The sequence below is a fragment of the Sminthopsis crassicaudata genome, chromosome 6 (assembly GCF_048593235.1).
Source record: "Sminthopsis crassicaudata isolate SCR6 chromosome 6, ASM4859323v1, whole genome shotgun sequence".
NCBI lineage: Eukaryota > Metazoa > Chordata > Mammalia > Dasyuromorphia > Dasyuridae > Sminthopsis > Sminthopsis crassicaudata.
The window spans coordinates 65,516,574-65,538,445 of record NC_133622.1 but is presented as its reverse complement, the minus strand read 5'-3'; positions in this window follow the sequence as shown (position 1 = coordinate 65,538,445).

Here is a 21,872-nt window from a genome sequence, read left to right as displayed (position 1 = left end):
AATACATGTTACATATGTTAAAGTATAAATTAAATACAAAATATGTATACATATCCAAACAGTTATTTTGCTGTACAAAAAGAATTGAACTTTGAAATAGTGTACAATTAGCCTGTGAAGGAAATCAAAGATGCAGGCGGACAAAATTAGAGGGATTGGGAATTCTATGGAATGGTTCATAGTCATCTCCCAGAGTTCTTCTGCTGGGTGTAGCTGGTTCAGTTCATTACTGCTCTATTGGAACTGATTTGGTTCATCTCATTGTTGGAGAGGGCCACGTCCATCAGGATTGATCATCATATAGTATTGTTGTTGATCATCTTCTATATTTTGACCCCGATTTACTTTTCATCACTACATTTCATATAGATGAATGAATAAAGTATTAATTAGGTTCAAAGCACTGTGTTAAATGATGGGGATTTAAACAAAAAAATAAAACAATCCTGATTTCAAGAATTTCACATTTAATGTTAGAGACAACAGAGATGCAAGAGTTCAGTTGAAAGTTAGATGGAAAATTCCCATGGTTCTTAGGTACAACAGTAAGATAGCAATATTTCTTTTATATCATTTCATCTGATAAAATCATATTTCTGATATTCAGCCATTAGATAATGCCAAGGATTTTGGTGGCAAGCTTTTTCTTTTCTGAGATATTGGTAGAGATGGTTGGAAGATCTGCAGTGGCAATGGCTAGACTTTATCTATGCAAGTGTTGCTTCCCAGGGCAATGACCACTGGCTGGAAGTACTACTATTACAAGGCTTTGGGGTTTAGGGGACTGCATTGTCTCTTATGGAGTCTGAAGGGATACAATGATCAGGATGATAATGGAGTTTTCACTTTCACAAATGCTGACTTCTGTCTCTATCTTATTATTCATACAATGACTTCCATTTCCTATCTCTGAAACTTTATGCTAAATATCTGATAAGTCTAAAATGATCTCCCTTTCTTTTCTTCCTCTTAGAATTTCATATTCTTGGAAAACTCAAGTTCCACTTCCTATAGAAAACCTATCTAATCCTCTTAGTTTCTGGTGTCTCCCCCTGCAAATGATCTTGTATCTATTTGTGTATACACACACACATATACACACACACATACACATACACATTCTGTTTTATAGGATTTTTTACAATAAGATTTTCCCATCCTTTTATCAAGATCATTTAAGAATTTTTGAAGATTATTAATAACAAAACCAACTATGTTTAGTAACCTTCTGGTGATATATGTAAGGCAAGACATACAATCATGAGAAGTATATTTGTCAAAAATCATTTTTCTGTGGTGATGGAGGAGATTAAGTGTAGAGTTCAGATTCAAGAGGTATTCCCAGTGAATAATGAGGGCCTCCAAATGTTCCTGCTTATGAATGTCATTATCTTGATTGAGTTAACTAGCAGAATATTAGAGTCTCCTAGAAAAGATCTTATTGAAGACCAATGTCAATGAAGAATTGTATGAGAAGAATCCTATGAGAGAAACAGAGCATGGATTGATTCTGTGGCAAGTGAAAGGAGTTAAAACCACAAACTGCTTCACTGGCAGGTCTCCTCAGGGTTGAGTGTCAGAAAGGAAAGTCTCTAACACTTTGTCTGAATATCCAGTGGTGAGCTTTCAGGAAGACATGGATGAGATTTACACAATATGGATACGAAGAGATGAATTGCAATCTGCATCTTTGGAAGGAACTGTTGAATTGATGAGATCATAGAATCTTATGGATCTATTTGTCCATGTCTATGTTGTCTCTCCTCTCTCCCCCCAAAATATAAGTTGGGAATAATGTTATATATTAGCATAGATAGGCATATCTATGCTAATATACACTGGCACTCTATGTAATATACATCTGTATGTTTATGTACATGTTTGTCTTTTTATCCTCAGGATTTAATACATCATCTTACCCACAGTATATGTTTAGTAAATACTTGTTGACTAATTCAATTATGCTCTGTTGAATAATATACCAACAACACCCTAACAAATGGTGCAGCCAGACAAAAGAAACTCTATTACTGGCAAGGTTGTTATTTTTTCAATAATTCTACTTTATTTTTTTCATTAAAAATTAATATTTTTTACATTTATTGACATTCAAGAGGCTAACTGAATATTTTTTAAAAATTTGTAAATTATCTTTCCAGAAAAATCAAGGAACTGTATTTTACCAAACTCTAGACAATGATATATGAATGGAGTTCTGCTTGAGAAAACTCCCTATGCTAATACGTGTGAACATTTTTCTGCAATTTGTACGCTTAGCCTGAGACACTTGGAAGAAAAGTGACTTGTACAGAGTCACACAGCCAGTATGTAACAGAAATGGGGTTCAAAGATTTTCTTGCTTCCAAAATCAGCTCTTTATTCACTATGCTATGCCCTGTAAACATACACACAAACAAATATACATGCATGCATATGTATCCATCCATCCATAACATATTAATATTGCACATTTATATGTTATATTAACATTGTGCATATATGGATATATTCTTGATGTTCTTGGTTAGTTATTTCAGTTGTTCCTAATATTTGGTGACCCCATTTGGAATTTACTTAGCAAAGATACTGGACTGGTCTGTGACTTCTTTCTCTAGCTCATTTTATAGATGAGGAAACTGAGATGAACACGATTAAATAATTGTGCAGGGTCATACAGCTATTAAGTATCTGAGGCTGGATTTTTATTCAGATATTCCTGATTTCAGGTCTGACTCTCTAACCACTGTGCAACCTGGCTGATACATATGCATATAGGGTATACATTTGTACACACAAAACATACGATGCACACACGTATATGTATATATACATGTATAAACACATACCTACATACACACATGTGTACATGCTATTGTATATAATATTATGTATGACATATATGAGCATATATTATATATTTGTATTATATATGTTATTATATATTATATTATGCATGACATAGATAATAATGTTATATATTAGCATAGATAGGCATATCTATGCTAATATACATTGGCACTCTATGTAATATACATCTGTATGTTTATACATATATTATCCATTTTATACTTTAAATTTACATATAATGCCAATATATTTATAGTGCATGGTACCGATAAGTATACATATACAACATACATACATAATGTAAAATATATTATTTTATGGTTCAATAAATATTTGTTGATGAATTGTTCTGTTTGGGAAACTCTTTATATGGACATTTTTTCCATCAATGTAAAAATACAATTTGTCTACTACTTGAGACTTAAATCACAGGATGGATTTTGAAGTATATGAAATATACTTGAAGACTTGATCAGGGCACAAAACTATTAAATGATAGAGCAAAGATTTTAACCTAGATTTTTCATATTCTGAGATCAGAACTCTTTCCATAGTACTTCTACTAATATATTTCTATTAAAGCATATAATACTTGTATATAGTAATAACATACCACTGTACTTAATGGAATATATTCTTCTTTTAAACATCATGGTTTTTATAGAAAAATCTGGAGAGGAAAAAAAAATGTGGAAATGGGCCATAGCTGACCTGTTTTGTTTCTAGGAGAATAAGCTTTAAATGGTTGATTTTAACTGCTTTTCTTGGGGCCTGCTCTTACTTGTCAGTGTGCTCTATGGCACACTGAAAAATAAACACATATAAATCATTCCTATTGAGGAGGTAGATCCATAAAATATTGTTTGGATAAGAGCTGAAACCCACATGTACTCATCCAAACTACTCAATATGCCTGGATCTGAGACACTGGGCAGGAAATCATTCTCAAAGAGTTTCAAGATTAAATGATTGTTCTTAAAAAACAGATCCTCCCAATGTCTTAACCACTCTATTAAAAAGACAAAGCTTTCCAAAGTCTTGGGTCAGTATCAAAAGTATCTCCATTCAATCTGTTGTTGATACTTCCAATTATGTGCTACATTCCTCTAAAGTCACTTGCTCTGTTGTTGTTTTTTTTTAATCTATAAAATGTTTGGAGCACCCAGCTAGACTCTATAGAAATTTGCATTTTGCCAATGAGAAAGACACTATATAAATACGGAGACTAAATAGCCCACTGCTGAAAGGGCCCAGTAAAATGTCTCTCATAGGGAAGATGGGGGAACTCATCAGAAACGTCAGTAATGAAGTGCATATGTTGCTTACAAAGCTCTAAAGGGCAGCTCTAATTAATTTGATTACTGTGAGTCTTTTCCATCTCTCTCAGATGCCAGTGACTCTCATTCCTTCCTTTTAGCATTTAATCATCTCTAATTCCAAATTTTCATAGCCCAGGTTCTTCAGACCCAAGTGGGGGCTCGATGGTTTTTGCACTTATTTTCCCCCAAAATAGTCTTTTTCATCATAAAAAAAAAAAAAAAAAAAATTTTTTTCTATGGTTTTGTTCAATGGGAAGCTTTACATCACTCCTTAATTATCTGAACCATCAACTCAGTGGCTAGTGAACACAATCCCCTTAATTCCCTTCCATGGTTACCACTTGTGGTACAGTGAAGCATGGCAGAGTACAATAAAGCCCCATGGAACATGATGTAAAGGATGTCAAACAAATAAAGACGGTCAATGTGAGCTGGCCACTTATAGACGGAGCTTAATAATGTCTGCATTGGAAGGTTTAAGGCACAGCATGGGAGCTAGCTACCCCAATGGCAGCACACGCTCCTGGGTTTCATCCATTAAAGCACACTATCTCCATTATATGATCTATTAGAGATTTTTGAAATTTAATTGTTAAATGGACATTTTAAAAAGCACTAAAAGAACTAAATATTTCTAGAATGTATTAATACTTTTGCTGAATACATCAGAGAACAGTTTTATTCTCTTTATAAAATAATATCTACAGAGTCAGTGGTTGTAAAATGAATTTTATGGTGTTTGTAAGGATTCTAGTTATTAAAAAATTGATAGAGGTTGTAAAATATTTTTTTTTGGAGAAGGTATCTTACTATATACATTTACATACATGTATGCATATATATAAACATGTATACTCACACATAAATATGTATATATATATATATATATGTACACACACACATATACACACATACACATATACAGAAAATTTATTTTTACCTGACCCTGAGTTTCCATTTCTTTAGAGTTACATATTAGTGATTCTCCTGTAATTTAATTTTAGTGCTGACCATAACAAAGATGAAGTGACATTGATCCACTTCCTAAAGCATTCCTGGGAAGTAAATCATTCTAGAATACTAGTATTATTTTCAAAATACTTGTGTTTTCCTGAATGCTCTGAGAATGACAGATTTAAATCAAAGTCCTATATCCTACAAGTCCCAAGGCCTAGCACCATGGCATCCTGTCCCATCTCAGATTTAGAATTAGGGGCTATCTTATAAGCAATTGTTGGATTATTCCAACAACTGATTTTAAACAAATCAGGAAATCCAGGCACAGAGAAGAGAATGATTTCACTAAGGTCATATAGTAATATATGACAGAAACCAAAGACGACCCCATGTCCCCTGACTCAGAATCCAATATCTTGGAGCACACTTTTCCATAGTTTTTCACTACAGACAACAGACTACATTCAAGTCTAGGCCCAAATACTTCATGAGAACTAGTAGAAAAAGTGAGATTTGTGCCTATATTAGCAGCACATTGTGAAAAAGCAAAGGAAATAGAAAACATGTGGCACATAGAGGAGCCATTAAAATAGGTGTCCCTGATTTTCATCAGCACAGAAAACAGGAAAAGAGAAGAAAAGAATGAATTTTTAGAGAACAACCAAAGTTGAGTCCTCTATTAAGTCCCACTTCCATTCTGAGACAATTAAATGGGGTATTCTGAAAGTCTTAGTGCAGTTTGAAACTTTAATATTTTAAAATTGTACTAAAGTTTGGGACACCTCATATATAAACCTAAAATAGAAGACTTGGCATATTAAAATGAGAATACAGTATTTGCTTTTAAAAAATCATTGATTGAAATTTGAAGTCAGAACTAGAGTTCTGGGAATCACACCATTTTTTCAGTAGTCAAATTTGATATGCTGCTTTGTGACAGGAAGTTAGCTTTCAGACTAGGAATGTGTATAAATGAAGAAATGTGGCTCAGGGATAAATTTCACTTAAGTCCCAAAGGCTCTTCCTTGTTTTGAGCTTCTCACTGCATTTTGATCATTGGCAGATGCTTCATGTAATGCTAGAAATGAAATCCATGAGTTAAACTTATTGAAATTACTGGAGCAGCTTGAAGTTAAATCTGACTATAGTCCAGCTCAAACAAACAACTACTGGGAAGTAAGAAATCTAATGCTAAGATGCAAAGCAAACCTTTCTTCCTCTGGGACCAAATGAAAAGACAGGGATGCAACAAAAATTACTAGCCTCCTGATGGGGGTCAAGGATCATCAACACAAAGGTGAATGGCATAAGTTCAGATTGTCTGATCCTTTGACTTTAGTAATGACTGAGCTTGAAATTATAGTTTTTTCCAGAAGTGCCTTTCTTAAGGCTATAAAAGAGCAAATATGCCAAAGAGATGAATACTAATTTTATTTAATGATAAACAGAAATTTCCCCCCATTTCATCTCCAACTTTTTAGCTTCCTGTTGGGTGCTGTCTTCCCCCATAGATTGTAAAGTCCTTGAAGACAGAGAGGATTTATTCCTTATTTGTATTTCCATTCTTAAAGCAGTATCTGTCAAATGGTTAGTGTTTAAAGGTTTATTGAATTGAGTTGGTGGTAGTTGGAAATGGTACTATCTAAAAATGCTTGTGATAAAAACACACATAAAAATATCATCATTTACAATCAATAAATACATTTTACAGGTAAAAAAGAGTTCCAACCTTCTTTCTCCTTTTCTCAGAATAGCACAACAACAATATATGGCACAATGAGGAATCAAAAAATTGTTTTTGCAATAGTTATACTAGGCAATTTAATTTGTATTTCATTTAATCTGTATTTCTTTTCCTGATTCATTTACACAAAAATCAGTAAAGTTCTGTTTCCATAAATTATTGTTGTATTTTGTCCAAGATGTTATCTGGGTTGTTTAAAAGTAAATTACCAATGCTATTTCTGAAAATCATGAATTGTACTTTGCCAAGAGCAAACACAATCAAAATCCAGAACGTCTGATATTCAATTGGTTCAAAAATAATAAACTTATTACTGTCACCTAGATTTTCAATTTGACAAAAAAAAAAATCCTTCTCTGCCTAATAGATGGATCTTTTTTAATCATCATCAGTACTCCCATGGATTCACAGATATTTACTAATACATACTCTGTCTTTCAAATGAAATAAATCGAAATAAGGATAGTAAAGAAATTATTTAGACATTTTCTATTTCTTTGATGTGAACAAAAATACTGAGCAATGAATTCAGGCAACCCTTTGTATAGTTATTTTTAAAAAATGAATATGTTTAAAGTCAGTTAGAGACATAATGACCTGTAAAAAGCTTTCAAAGGTATTTGTAAAGGTCAGTGGGAAATAAAGGGCTTGAAATAATAGTGTTCTTTTAAAATAATTTGAAGTCTTTTGTGGATAAGAGAAATTCAATAAAATGTTAGTACTGCTAGTTGTTTCCTCTACCCTGACATAAACATTGCACTTTAGCTGGGATCTTAATATTTTGACAGATTGAAAATGTAAAATAAAATGCAAGTATGCCCAAGAAGATTGCAAATTGTGTCCATAGAAATATGGTAGAAAATTATGTCAGGTCCCTCTTTCTATTCAACTGAAAAACATACTGTAAGACTTGGCTTAAGTTCTAAGAACTATGAAATATCCATTGCAATATTAGAAGAATCAAAGAGGGAGAGATGTGCATAAATAATAGCTGCTTCTGTTAATGATCACATTACATCCTTCCCACCACTGCTGTGTAGGGCAGAAATGAGTCTTCTACTTTTTACTGGAATGATAACTTTGTTTGGTTCCTGGATTGTTTTCTCAGGGTTGGAAGATAGCCTGACTCTCATTTCTGAGACCATAGGTTCACCCGAGTACATTTTCCAGATAAAGAAACTGAGTTTGCAGAATAGATTGACAAAGAAGTATGGGAATCAAAAGTTGAATTTCTTCATTTGTGATTTTGTTTGTTTGTTTGTTTTTTTTTTTTTTTTTTTGTATTTCTGTGAACTTTATAGTAACTATAAGAGAAAATCAAAAGGAAACAGTCTGGTGTTGTGTTATGGGAGCCACCTGCCAGTGGCTGCTGGAAGTCTAACTCAGATATGTAGAATGGATCTCTTCATGTGAGAGGATGATGATGATGGGGAGACTTAGAGGAAGCTGCTATTCTCTGACATCCATTCTCTTCCCTCTTGCTTCCAATTTATTTCATTTCCAATCCACAAGGAACATCTGCCTTAGTAAAGGCTGCCTTGCAACTCCTTCAAGTGTTATGATTCACAGCTATGGAGGCTCTTGGAGAATTGACCTGCCCCTTCACGTAGGCATGGTCCTTAACAGTCTGGAAGTATGAATGAGCATATGCTAGGTATTCCTGAGTTAATTTAAAAACTTCTTCTGAAGACTTCCTGAACATGCTTTATTCCCTAAGTTAAAGTCATCTCTCTCTTCAAACAACTCAAAGAACTTTACCTGGAACTCTTGTTTGCATTTATCGTTCTCTTTGTTGTACCAGCAATTATTTGAACATTTGCAATTTTTATAAGATTATAAATTTATTTCAGTGGAACATATATATATATATATATATATATATATATGTAATCTACTTTTGCATCCCTAAAAACTAGCACAGCCTCTTTTGCATTATTGATATCCAATAACAGTAGTTAAAGTGAATTGAATTGAAGTTAATAATGAATCTATAGTACAAGTCAGTCATCCCTAAGTGAATAATGCAATTTTGTTTTCCCTTTGGGTTCTGATCTATTTCTGATCTACTATCCATCAAAATAGAGCCCTCTCAATATGGAAACTTCTACTGCAACTTCTCTATATGTTAGGCTTAGTTTGATGAATGAAATATTAAAATATGATCTCATATAATTATCAAAATGGCCCTAGATGGCAGATATTTTTATCATATCGATTTTACAAGTGAGGAAACTGGAGTAGAAAAGAGTTAAGTGACTTACTCAGTCATACATCTAGTGAGTATCTTTGTCCATATTTGAACTCAGGTCTTCTGGATCCAAGTCCAGCATTCTACCCACTTATCTATCCATGATCACACAGACAGTGTCTACCAGAAATATGTCTTTCATTGTCATACTACTTCTCCAATGTGGCATTTTTCCTGAATCATGAGAATACATGATCTGGGGAGGTGAAATCCTGATATATCTTACAACATTTGGAATAATGTGTGCAATTGTGGCTACCACAACTGAAAATAAACTAAAAAGAGAGGAACACTACCAGAAAATTTTGAAAGTCCTTGAGAACATGTTATACATTGATATACTTAAGAAATTAGGGGGGAAAAGGTTTTTGAGGGCAGAGGTGTACATGAGAAATTTGTTTTCAAGTATTTGAAGAGCTAGAAAAGAGTTTAGGATTATTTTGTTGCACCTCAAGAAAAGAATCAGAAACAAATGCTGGAAGTTCTAGAGAAACAAATTTTGACTCATTCTAAGGAAAACTTTCTGACTTTTTTCCTCATTAGAAAGTTTCAGGAGAAGGTTGGATGACCAGTTGGGGATTTATCAAAATGTAAAGAAGATTCTTTTTGGTATCATTCTATTCCTTTCCCCTCTCACAATTAAATTGAATTGAGTTCAGTTGAGTTTGACTAAATTAAATATACTTAGCCCTTAGCATAGAGCCTGGTACAGAAAAGAAGCTTAATAAATGCTTATTATTTTTGACTAAGATAAATGTCTTACACTCAAAGATTTTATAATCTATTGTGGGAAGTAAGAGTAACTTAAGTAAGAAAATAATAAAATGTTGAGCTAAGCAGAATAGTTGTGAATTTTAAAGAAAGGATTATTGAAATAAGTAGAGAAAGCTACCTAGAAGAAATGAGACTTGAGATGGACTTTGTAAACTAAAGCATGGTTTTGCCATGTGGCAATGAGCTATAATGCTATTCCAGGTGAGGAGAATAACATGAGCAAAGGTAGAGATGAGAATGAGTTAGTTAGCATGGTATCCAAGTATTTTTGTACCTGCGGCAATACCACAGTCTACATTCAGGGCAAGTAATAAGAAAGATAATTTACCTTGTGAGGCAGACACATTGTCTCTATGATTGTAAAACCAGGGACACCACATGGATATCACTGGGGATGCTTCAAGAATTTGGAAAGTGAACCATTATTTATTTTAAGCATTTAAAAAAAATAGTCTAAATAAGTCTAAAGACAAAAAAAGATTGAAGAATTTATTATATCTTCTAGAAAAAGAATGCAGACGTATTAAATGTTGCATGAAAATTTGAGAAAGACAAAGAACACGAAGGAATCACTATAGCTGGCCAGATTAGAGAGAAATCATTAATGACCTTCCAGAAAGGTACATGAGAGGTACACAATTTCAAACAATTAAATAATTATTTTGGATACTTCCCAATAGGGATTTCAGTTTAAAAAATAATGCCTAGAGTATTTTGGGAAGATGGCCTAGTCCTCCTGAGTCACCCTGAGAAGACTGAAGAAAGACTCTAGGTTGGGATTAATCCCTGTGAAGTACAGAAACACCAAGTGGGGAGCCCTGAGGCAAGCTGGGTTAGGCTAGCTTTTGCAAGAACCACAGGAACTTTCCCCTCCTGGACAGTTTGAGGAATTGGAGTTCTGAGTTGGGACAAACTAAGGGACCCTCAGCTGATTAGGAATACTAGTCCCAGCCTTGCTGCAAAGACACAACCCAGGAGAGAAGGAACCCACACATCAGAACTGCAGAATCAGTGGAATAGGGATTCTGCTGGCTTTGGGCACTTGAAGGAGGGTGGAGCATTTGGTTCAGGTTGCAGGTCAGAGGGAGAGCTTAAGTGAAACTAGAGTCACCATCCCCCCCATCCCATGATTAGAGGTGCTCATATTAATATTTCTCATTAAAAAAAATGAATGCACAAAGAAAAAACCCAACCATAGAAATCTGCTATGGAATAGAGAAATCTGTGGTTCATTTTCAGAAGAGGACTCTGAGGTTAAAAAATAAATAAATAAATAAACCTCTTTGATACCAAAAAGTAATTTTAAATGGTTACCTACCCAAAGAGAATTCATCAAAGAACTCAAAAATCTTTAAAAATCAAGTGACAGAAATTGAGGAAAAGCTAAAAAATAAAAATTAAAACCAAAACAATTAGAGAAAAACAAGATTGTTGAAAAAATGTTATCCAGCTAGAAAAGGATATATGAAGTCTTAAAGAAGAAAATAATTCTTTGAAATTTAGAAGCGGGCAAGGGGAAGACAGTGAAGTTATAAAAGATGAAAAAATTAATATATAAAGAATGAAAAAATAAAACAATATGAAACATCAGAAAAGCAACAAATCTGGAGAAGAGATCAAAAAACAAAATGTAAGAATACTTATACCACCTAAAAAGAATCTTGACATAATAATGCAAGAAATAATCCAAGAAAATTGTCCTGGAGTGATTGAACAAGAAGAGGAAAATAGAAAGAGAAAAAATTTACCAATCACCACTTCAAAGAGATTATTTGGTGAAAACATAGTACTATTATTGCCATATTTCAAAACACTCAGCTCATAGAGAAAATTTTGCAAGGAACAAGAGAAAAACAATTTAAAGATGCTGATATTGTATAGGACTTATCACTAGCCATAATAAGAGACCACAGGTCATGGAGTACTGGCAACCAAAAGAACTAGGCTTGTGGTCAAAAACATTATATCCAGAAAAATTATCCATAATATTGAAAGGAAAAAAGTGGATATTCAAGGAACTTGCATATTTTCAGGACTTTCTTTCAACCAAACCTGAACTTAGCATAAAATTAAACATATAAGAGTGAATATCAAGATTAATTTCAAGGAACCTAGCATAGTCAAATTGGTTTTGGTTTTGGTTTTGTTTTGTTTTGTTTTGTTTTGTTTTGTTTTGTTTTGTTTTGTTGTTTGTTTTTGTTTTTTATGGAAATATATACCATGTTTAAGTTTGACATTAGTAATTAGGTAGCTCAAGAGAAATATTGGAGCAGAGTTGAATATGATCTGAATCTAAAAAGCAAAGCTGTCTTAGAAAAAATAAAAATAGCTTTTACATACAAATGAAGTGCAGAGAAAGAATAGACACAAAGACATTACAGGAGGGAGGGGAACTTGTAGTTTGGAAAACCTACTTACATTGGGAATGGGTTATATAGGCAATAATATATATACTATGAAGGGTATAGCACCCCTACAAAATCATTAAAGAAATAAGGGAAAAGAGATGGGGGGAGGGAATAAGATAAGTTGGGATATAGAAGAATGGGTAGATTTATGACAGTGGGATAATGTGTGTATTTTAATGGGCAAGGGGAAAAAAGGATAAGATGAGGATATGGAAAGGTGTTTAGAATAATTGAAGTGGATTAAGGCATTGTAGATTAGTGAGAATGAGATAAAATAGAGATGGAAAGGGTTGGAGAAAAGATAAAGAAGGAATCAGTGCTTGGGGAAAGTTTAAGTAATGATAAGACAAGTTAAAGAACAAAATTAAAATAGAAGAATTAGCATTGCTAGAAAATAAGAGATATACAGAACCACTACAACAAGGATCAGTTTTAGAATTTGCTAGGGAAAACAAGTGACTTAGACAAAGTTAATCTTAAAGATTCAATCATGAGAAAAAATCTACATTATATGTCAGTCATACTAAAATTGTTTTAGATATATATTAACATATAGATAAGTGTATGTGCATATATACATGTCTGAGTATTTGTGGATATACATGCATATAGTTCTATGTATGTGTGTATGGGGATATGTTTATATGTGTGTAGGTCTATGGTAGGATGTGAATTTGTGTGTATATGTATACATGTATGTAAAAATATATTTGTGCTTATCTGTAGCCTGCTTGGGAAACATGGGGCGGATGAAAGAATGAAGCAAAAACTGTTCCGCAGAGAACAAAAGAATAACCTATAAGGAAGTAAAGAAAAGATGGACATTCATGAATATAATTTCTTCTTTTATTTGAAATGGAAATTTATTTTTATGCATTTGAATTCACTCTGCTATTCTGCTGGGTACATGACAATGTTTTTTTTTTTTTGTTGTTGTTGTTGTTTTGTTTTGTATTTTTCTTTTTTTTTTTGCATTTTGCATTTTTTTTCTTATTTTGTATTTAGTTCAATAAATAAGAAAATTTTAAAAATAAAAATAAATAAAAACAAGAAGATAGATATGTGTACATGATAATATGAGGAGAAAGGAAGTCGAAGAGTAAACTTTGTCATTCACCTTTTTATTGAAAGTTGTGACTCTTTGAGCAAACATTTTCTCCAGGTATATTGAAATGAACTGAAGCCATGGGAGAATAATATCCTATTCCCAATGTTTTATTTTTCCCTGGCACTCCAGAAAAAAAATGCTAAAATTTTATTTTTCAAAAAATTTTACAAATTTGTGTCACATTTTTATAGACTTAGAACTAGAAAAGATGTCAAAAGCTCCATAATACATGTGTCACACCTTTTATATTTTCATTTATTTACTTTTGCTGAGGCAATTGGGGTTAAATGATTTGCCTAGGGTCACTCAGCTAGGATGTGTTAAGTGTCCGAGATCAGATTTGAACTCAGGTTCTCCTGACTTCAGGGCTGGTGTTCTCCACTGTGCCACCTAGCTGCCTCTGTAATACCTTTTATAATGAGTAAATTGAGACCTCAAAAAGCTGTCTGTCAAGAGATTGTTTATCTTTCTCAAAGGGGGAGGTGATGCTATGACATGAAAGTGAACTGGAATAAGTTAGGGAAGGATGTGCAAGGTCATCAGCCTAACTTTCCCCTCCAGAGCCATCTGAGTTCAGTGGCCAGACATATATCAGAATAAATAGATTTGGCCTTTTTAAGCTTAGATCTTCAACAGGTCTAGCAATTAGCATTGCTAGAAAATGAGAGATATACAGAACCACTACAACAAGGATCAGTAGTAGAATTTGCTAGGGGAAAAAAAAGTAAGGTTAATAATCATTGATCTTAGACAAGTCTAAAGTTACTGCCATTCATTCCTTAAGAGTGGGAAGCCTTTGAGGCAAAGAATCTCTTTCACCTAGTCCAAAACAGATCTAGACAAAGAAAGAAGTGAATTTGGGAGAAATTAAGGAAGAAAGAAAGAAGGGAGGAAAGAAGGGAGGGAAGAAGGAAGAAAGAAGGAAAGAAAGAAAAGAAGGAAGGAAGGAAGGAAAGAAAGAAAAGAAGGAAGGAAGGAAAAAGGGAAGGAAGGAAAGACATAAGAAAGGAAGTAAGGAAAAAAGAAAGGAAGGAAGGAAAGAAAGAAAGAAAGAAAGGAGGGAGGAAAAGAAGAAAGGAAGGAAGGAAGAAGGAATGAGGGAAGGAAGGAGGGAAGGAGGAAGAAAGGAAGAAAGGAAAGAAAGAAGGAAGAAAAGAAGGAAGGAAGGAATGGAAGGAGGGAGGGAGTCTTCCAATTGACCAATTTCAAGCCAGCTTTACTCACAGAAGTTGTTGTCTGTCCTTCTCAAAGAAGACCATGATATCAGGAAAGTGATACCATGACATGCAAATGAATATCTGGCCATAGAACCAAATGGTTCTGGAGGGGGAAGTGAGGCTGGTGACCTTATACAACCCTTCTTGTCAATCAAGAAACACTATCAAGCAGCTTCTATATACCAGGCACAATGGTCTATGCTAGAGATACAAAGAAAGGCAAAAGACAATTCCTAAACTTGGAGGAGACAAGATGCAAACAATTAAATACAGACAATCTATTGAAAGAAGCATTCAGGATGTGGAAACACTTCCAGTTATAAGCAACATTTTAGTTAGGACTTGAAAGAAACCAGGAAAGTAAAGGAAGCTCTGTGACTTGACAAAGATCAAACAGGTAGCCAGTAGAAGCTAAAAGTTCCAAATGCCTTTTCCACAATACCATCAGTTTTCCTAAAACTTTTTCCAATGCTTCATTATGGTACCATTGGGACCCTGGGATCTTAAAGGATATATTTGGAAGTGCAAATTCTAACAAGTTATTCCAAGATGGAAAGGATTTTTTTGTTTGTTTGTTTTTTAATTATGGGGCTAATAATGAGCTGTGTCCCCTTTTTCTAAGCAAAACTGAGTCTAGTTTAGAGAAACTCATCACCATGTCAACCACAGGATGATTCTTTTTTTTTTTTTTTTTTTGGTAATTTTGTGCATAATAATAAAATGCCATGTAATGTAAGTTATAAACAGATGGGAAATCCATATACTTGGGAGTAACCCATTGACAAAATGATTGATCATCTCTTACTTTTCATATAGACCTCTATATAGAGGTGCCAACCTGCTCACTAATGAACAGATACTGTTCCTTGCCTAAAAGAAATATTTCCTTTGAAAAAAAAATTCCAATCGAAAAATGAGACTTCTTATTTTAATGACTATATGTGGTATCTACACAGTCTGATATTTATGCAATATAAGGGCTGGTTTGGGGTTGAAGAAAGGCACAGTGCTTTCACATGGTTGAAGGAAGAATAAGGAAAGTCAACACTGAGCTTATTATGGAGAGGGATGAGGTTTTATGACATTGACTTAAGGAGAATTATAGGTGTGGAGTAGGAGTAGGGATGTTTGAAGTGTAAAGGTGCGAGATAAATTTTATAGTTCAGGGAAATTCAAATAGTTCTGTACCCCGTAGACCTGTTTATATCCAACAAATTATGAATGAAAAAATTAAAGAAAGATAAAATGTTAGGTTGAAACTAAACTGTGGATAGGGAGAAAAAATATTTAGGCCATTTCAATAACTTAGGGAAATGGTGATGAGGACCCCAACAAGTACAATAGAAGTAAATAAAATTTAGTTAGCACTTTTGGGTTTGCAAATAATTTAGAAATATATTCTAATTTTATCTTCCCAATAACCCTGTGAGTAAGATACTATTGTATCATTTTGTAGAAAGAAAAATCAAGGCAGAGATACTTGCTTGCCTAGGATCACACAATTTTAAGTCTGAATTTGAATTCAGGTTGTCTTAACTTCAGATCCTATGCTCTACTCACTGCTCTACCTGTTTAAAAAGTAATTACATTATTGATATGAGATTTTATTCCATTAGAATTAATAAGGTTTGCCAAAACATTAGATGTTTATGAGGAACAGATTATGTCCAAAAAGCACTCCAAAGTTTAGCTAGTTAACAAGGAGGAAAAAGGAAATTTGGTGTGTGTGTGTATAATAGTGAATTATTTTGGAAATACCGAATTTGAGATACTTGTAGGGCACTTAGGGGGAGATGCCAGTTAACAATGAGAGTCTGGAGTTTAAAAGAAAGATTAGATCTGGGAATTATATGTGTAGAGGTGATAATTAAATCTAATTAATTATGAGAACCTCCAGAGAGAGAAGTCAGAGCAAAGCTGGGAGAAGGGATAGAAATTCATCATATGGGAAATGGATGATGAATCAGCAAAGAGTGTTAGGGAGTAATCAGACAAGTAGGAGAAATAGGGATGAGTAGTTTCATAGAAGCCAGATGAAAAGGATATTCAAGAGAAAGGAAAAGAGTTTCAAAAACTGTAGAGATACTGAAGAGCAGATGAGAGGCATTTGGTGATCTCAGAGGGGATTTCCATAGAGTGGTCTGACTGAAAGCCACTGCAAAAGATTAAATGAGTAGGTGAGGAAGAACTCGAATTAAGGAGTATAGAAGGTATTTTCTAGGAAATAGAAAAGATTTATGAGGTGTTAACTTGAGGGTGGGGCAAAGTCAAGTGAAGGATTTTTCTGGACAACAGATATCCAAGAATGTTTATAGGCAGCAGGAAAGAAAGTGGCAGAAAGGGAGATGTTGAAAAGAAAAGAGGGAATGGTTGTTAGAGAAAGTCCCCAGAGGAAATGGAAAGAGATAAGCTAGAAGATATAATAAACAATAATAATTAACAAGAAAAAACCTTCCTCTTAGTCTTCTGAGACTGGGACAAGGATAAAGAAAGAAACAGAACAATTTAAGTATGCCAGAGAATATATGAAAACTCAGGATGGCTAGTTTTATTTATTTATTTATTTTTGGCAAAGTAGAACACAAGTCCACATTGGAGAGAAAGAAGATGGCAAAAATTCAAAGAACTCAAGTAAAGAAGAGATTGCCTAGAATAGTAACTGGATGGTACAGTAAATATGGCTCTGGATTTAGCATCAGAAACCCCTGAGTATGTGTAATGCTTCAGGCACTTACTACTGTGTGACCTTGGGGAATTCATACTAACTTTATCAACCTCATCTGTAAAATTAAATTAGCACATTTTTCTTGTGAGGTGTTCAATGTGATTCATGGGTATATGTATGTGTATTTGTGTGTGTGTGTGTGTGTGTGTGTATACGTGTATGCATGTGTTTTGCAAAACTTAGCACTGACTATATAAATGTCAGCTATTGTAACTACTATTACACTAAGAGAAACAGCACAGAGTATCAATCATGTTGGGAAAAGCCCGGCCAAGATTAGATAAGTAGGTCTATGGTGGACCTAGTTGGCAGAACTATGTGCCTTCTAGCATTGTTGAGGGGCTTCAGGATACAAGCTTGATGATATAGATAGTAAGGAAAATAAAACGTTCGTGATTGACATAATTAAATGATCAAAAGACAAAGAAGCAAGGGATGACAGGACGGAAGACGGTATACTCTCAAATAGAAATGTGATGGACTAGGAGAAAAGGGATTGGAAGACATGGGGAAGATGAAAACCAGGATAGGAAGAATGTCTCGGTGAAAGAATTAGAATGAAGGGAGGTAATGGATCAGAAAGGAAAATGTCAGAGTTTAAATTCATGTAGGTAGAACCATTTTGGAATGATAATTGAGATCTAAGATATATTATCACCCCTACAGGTATCTAAAGCAAAGTAGAGGTGGTTGTTATGACTTTTGTGAATGTTGATGAATAAAGATCAACAAATTTTGAAATTGAGAGGACAGATGACACACATTGGAGGTACAATAACCTGTAGCTGATTAGATAATACAAGAGATTTGTGAACAAGATGACAGAGAAAGTCTGAATAAACTTCAGAAGGGACAGATTAATAAGTGATTGTGGTAAAAGGGGGAAAGAGTGTGCCATTCTCTCTTCCTACATCTGTTTGGGAAAAATTGCAAGCAATAATAAAGAGAAAGTTGAAGGTTGCCTCTTCTTCCAGAATAACAAACAAAAAACAAAAACAAGCAAAGCCAAAACAAAACACAAATTTCCATGAGGTCCAGGAGATGGGAAAAAATGGAAAAAGAAGAAAACTAGAATATTGTTCTGGCCTACTTTTTCATTTTTTACTAATATTTTATGTAATACAAACCCACAAATATATATCAAGCTCCTGCACTGTGTAAGCAATCATACTGGGCAGGAGATATAAAGCCAAAACAACAAAATTTTCCCTATCCTTGAGATTTAAGGATTTTGCCTTTGGTTTGGGGAAAAAGAAGAGAGATGTAATGTGCCTAATCATAATAATTTTGAGGAAGGACAGAGGTAGTTTTATCTTAAATTTTTATCTTCATATTCCTAGTATGTAGCATAGTACCTCATAAATAACAGGCACTTAATAAGTTTGTTCCTTGATTATTAGAGATTTATTGTATTGATTAATTGAAAGGGGTTAAGGAAATGCTTTCCTTAAGACATCTTAGTTCTTGATCTTGACCTTGAAGAAGCTAGGGCTTTTAAGAGGCAAAAGCAAGGAAGTAATGTGTTTTTAGGCTTTGGGAGACAGCTTACAAAACCACACCAAGGATAACAGGGAAATGTTGAGCATTAAGACCAGCTAGTCTGATTATAGTATAAAGTTCATAAATGAGAGTTAAACAACATAAATCTGAAAATATAGATCAGAGTCAGACTGGGAAAAGTATATGCTGAATTGCTGGTGTATATCCCACATTTAGGGACCCATTGAAAGTTTTTGAGTGGAAGTAGGCAAATGTTTCCTTTAGAAAAATCCTTTTGACAGCTAAGCAGAGGGTGAATTATAGAGAAGAGTCACTGAAAGTGAAGTATCCAATTGGGAACCCAGTGTAATGTATCATGAGAAGGACTGGCTTATACTGATAGAGTAGAGGGAAAGGCGTGAGATCAGCTATATTATAGACTAGCAAGAGCAAGTCTTGAGATGGATAAGATACAGAGAATTATTTGGAGGGAGAGGAAAACATCAAGGATAATTCTGAAGTTTAAAACTTGAGTTACTAGATGCTATTTCCCTCAATAATAATAGGAAGGAAAGAAAAATAAGTGGATAGGAAGAGGGAGGGCAATAATTAATTCTATTTAAAAACATTCTTAGATAATTACTCATTTTGGTCCATGTATATTTTAAAGTTCCTCCCATCACTTTGGTTTTATTTAAGTTGTGCTTACAGGAAAAAGAAAAAGAAAAGAAAGAAATGCGCTCAGTCAAACCCTCTGAGTAGCTCATGGGTGAATTTTCATTTGTTAGTGTATTATGGATTCTCTCCTGTCAAAATGTATCTTTCTTGTCACAAAGAATATCTGTGAATTCTATCCAGTGTTAGATGCTCAAGAAGAGCAGTTTCACACACAGTAGTTTTAAAGATCTCGGCAGCCTTATCAGCCCTCTTCGAATGGTTGTAATAGACATGTAGTGCATGTACTGAACTGGAAACATCTGTATGTATTTTTAACGTTAGTCCCTGATGTGGAAGAGACAGGTGTTTCATGTTGTTGGTTCATATGCTTTGATTCATCTGTAGCCTTGAAGGCAAGGGCTCAAAAAAAGGAGGAAAAATGAATTTTAATCTCTTTTGGGTCTTCATAACCAGTGATAGCATGCAAAGACTAATTTTCTCTCATTTCATCTCCTCTGGGTACACAAGGTAAACCTCCTTTATGTACATAGTGTCTATCTAATGCATGTCATGTTGAGGCGAGCTCTTTGTCTTTTCAAACAGCTGGGTGGAGTGATTTGTCTTTTATCACTCACAAATAATAGAGTTCATGTCACATATAATCTTTTTACCCATTTTTGGCAGGCTAAGATCAGCTAACCCCTTAGGACAACTGAAGACACTCTCCATGTTGTTTATTTCACAATTCTTTCTTGTAATGAGTAAATGGACAGAAGGATGGATATATATATATATATATATATATATATATATATATATATATATATATATATATATATATATATGTATATATATATGTGTATATATATATATGTTTTAATAAAAATCATTCATGTAGTTAGGTCTTGTTATGTACCAAGGACTTAAATAAACAAAAGTCAAATTTTTTATTGATTGTTCAGTTTAGTTCTCCTATTTATACAGTATAAAGTTTTTCTGTTTTTGTTTTGTTACTGTTGTTGTTGCCTTGTTTATTTTAGGAACCTTCCTCATAATAACCCTATAAAGTCAACCATAACAAATAAGGGAACTGAAGGAAGTGACATTATAATCCACCATGCTGGAACAGATGCATGCTAAAGCCATCAAAAAGTAGACTAGCTTGTCTTGGGTCATATGATCACAAGTTTAGAACTAAAATACCTAATCCATGTAGTCTAAATCACTCCTTTTCCAGAGGAAAAATGTAAACTTTAAGGTCCCACAAGAAGCAAACAGCAAAGTCTGAGAATGAAAATAAATTCATAGCATTGTGGTCATCAAGCCTAAATTCTTCCTTTTCTCATGAGGAAACTGAGTCACAGAATTCTTAAGTAATTTATCTACATTTACAAAGTCAGTAAACATCTGAAGCAACTTTTCACTTCAGATTTCCCTGGCTGCAAGCCCAGTGCTATGTCTATATATTCAAGTTTTTACAATGCAGTGGCTGTACACACAGATATACATACATAGGTACATGTGAATGTATATGCATGTATGAATATATCCTTATATATGTGCATACATTCCTATATTTTAGAGGAAGGTATCATTTCAGAAAGTTCACCTAGTATCTATCTATCTATTAAAAAGACTCATATATATATATATATATATATATACATGCATCTATATGTAGATGCATATGTAATTATATAGTTACATCTATATATATATCTATATAGATATATATAGATATACAATTTACATATGGGCTTTATCCACATGGGTATTTATATGTGTATATAAAATTATGATGTGTATGTATAAACATGTATGTGTGTGAATATATTTATGTGTGTAGATATGTAAGTTTATATGTTTGTGTGCACATACATGTGTGTGTGTGTGTGTGTGTGTGTGTGTGTGTGTGTGTGTGTGTGTGTGTATGTGAAGTTCGATAGAAAGGAAGCTCCTAAGCTGCTTGGAAGTCTTTAAGGCTGAGTTAGCAGTTTCCAAAAAAGTTGCAGAAGGGATTCTGGTTCAGATATAGATGGAAGTATTTGACATCTAAGATCCCTTCCAACTCTCACATTCCAATACAGTACTTTGTCATTCTGGTTGAATAAAGTCTCCAAAGCCAGTACTCTTCTTATTTCACCAGATAGTTCTCCACATTGTTTCTTCTATACCAATTTTTGAAGCTATTTATTTCTGACTGCTTCTGTCCAATTTTACAAGGTCATTTGGAATTAAACTATTTTTACATGAAATTCATGCCTATGTCTGCTTACATACCATAGCCACCACCATCATTTCCACATTACACTCCTAATTTCAAGAAAAGTAAAAAGCTTTTGCTTATGCAAATTTTATATAACCTGAAACCTAATCAGTTAGTGAGGGT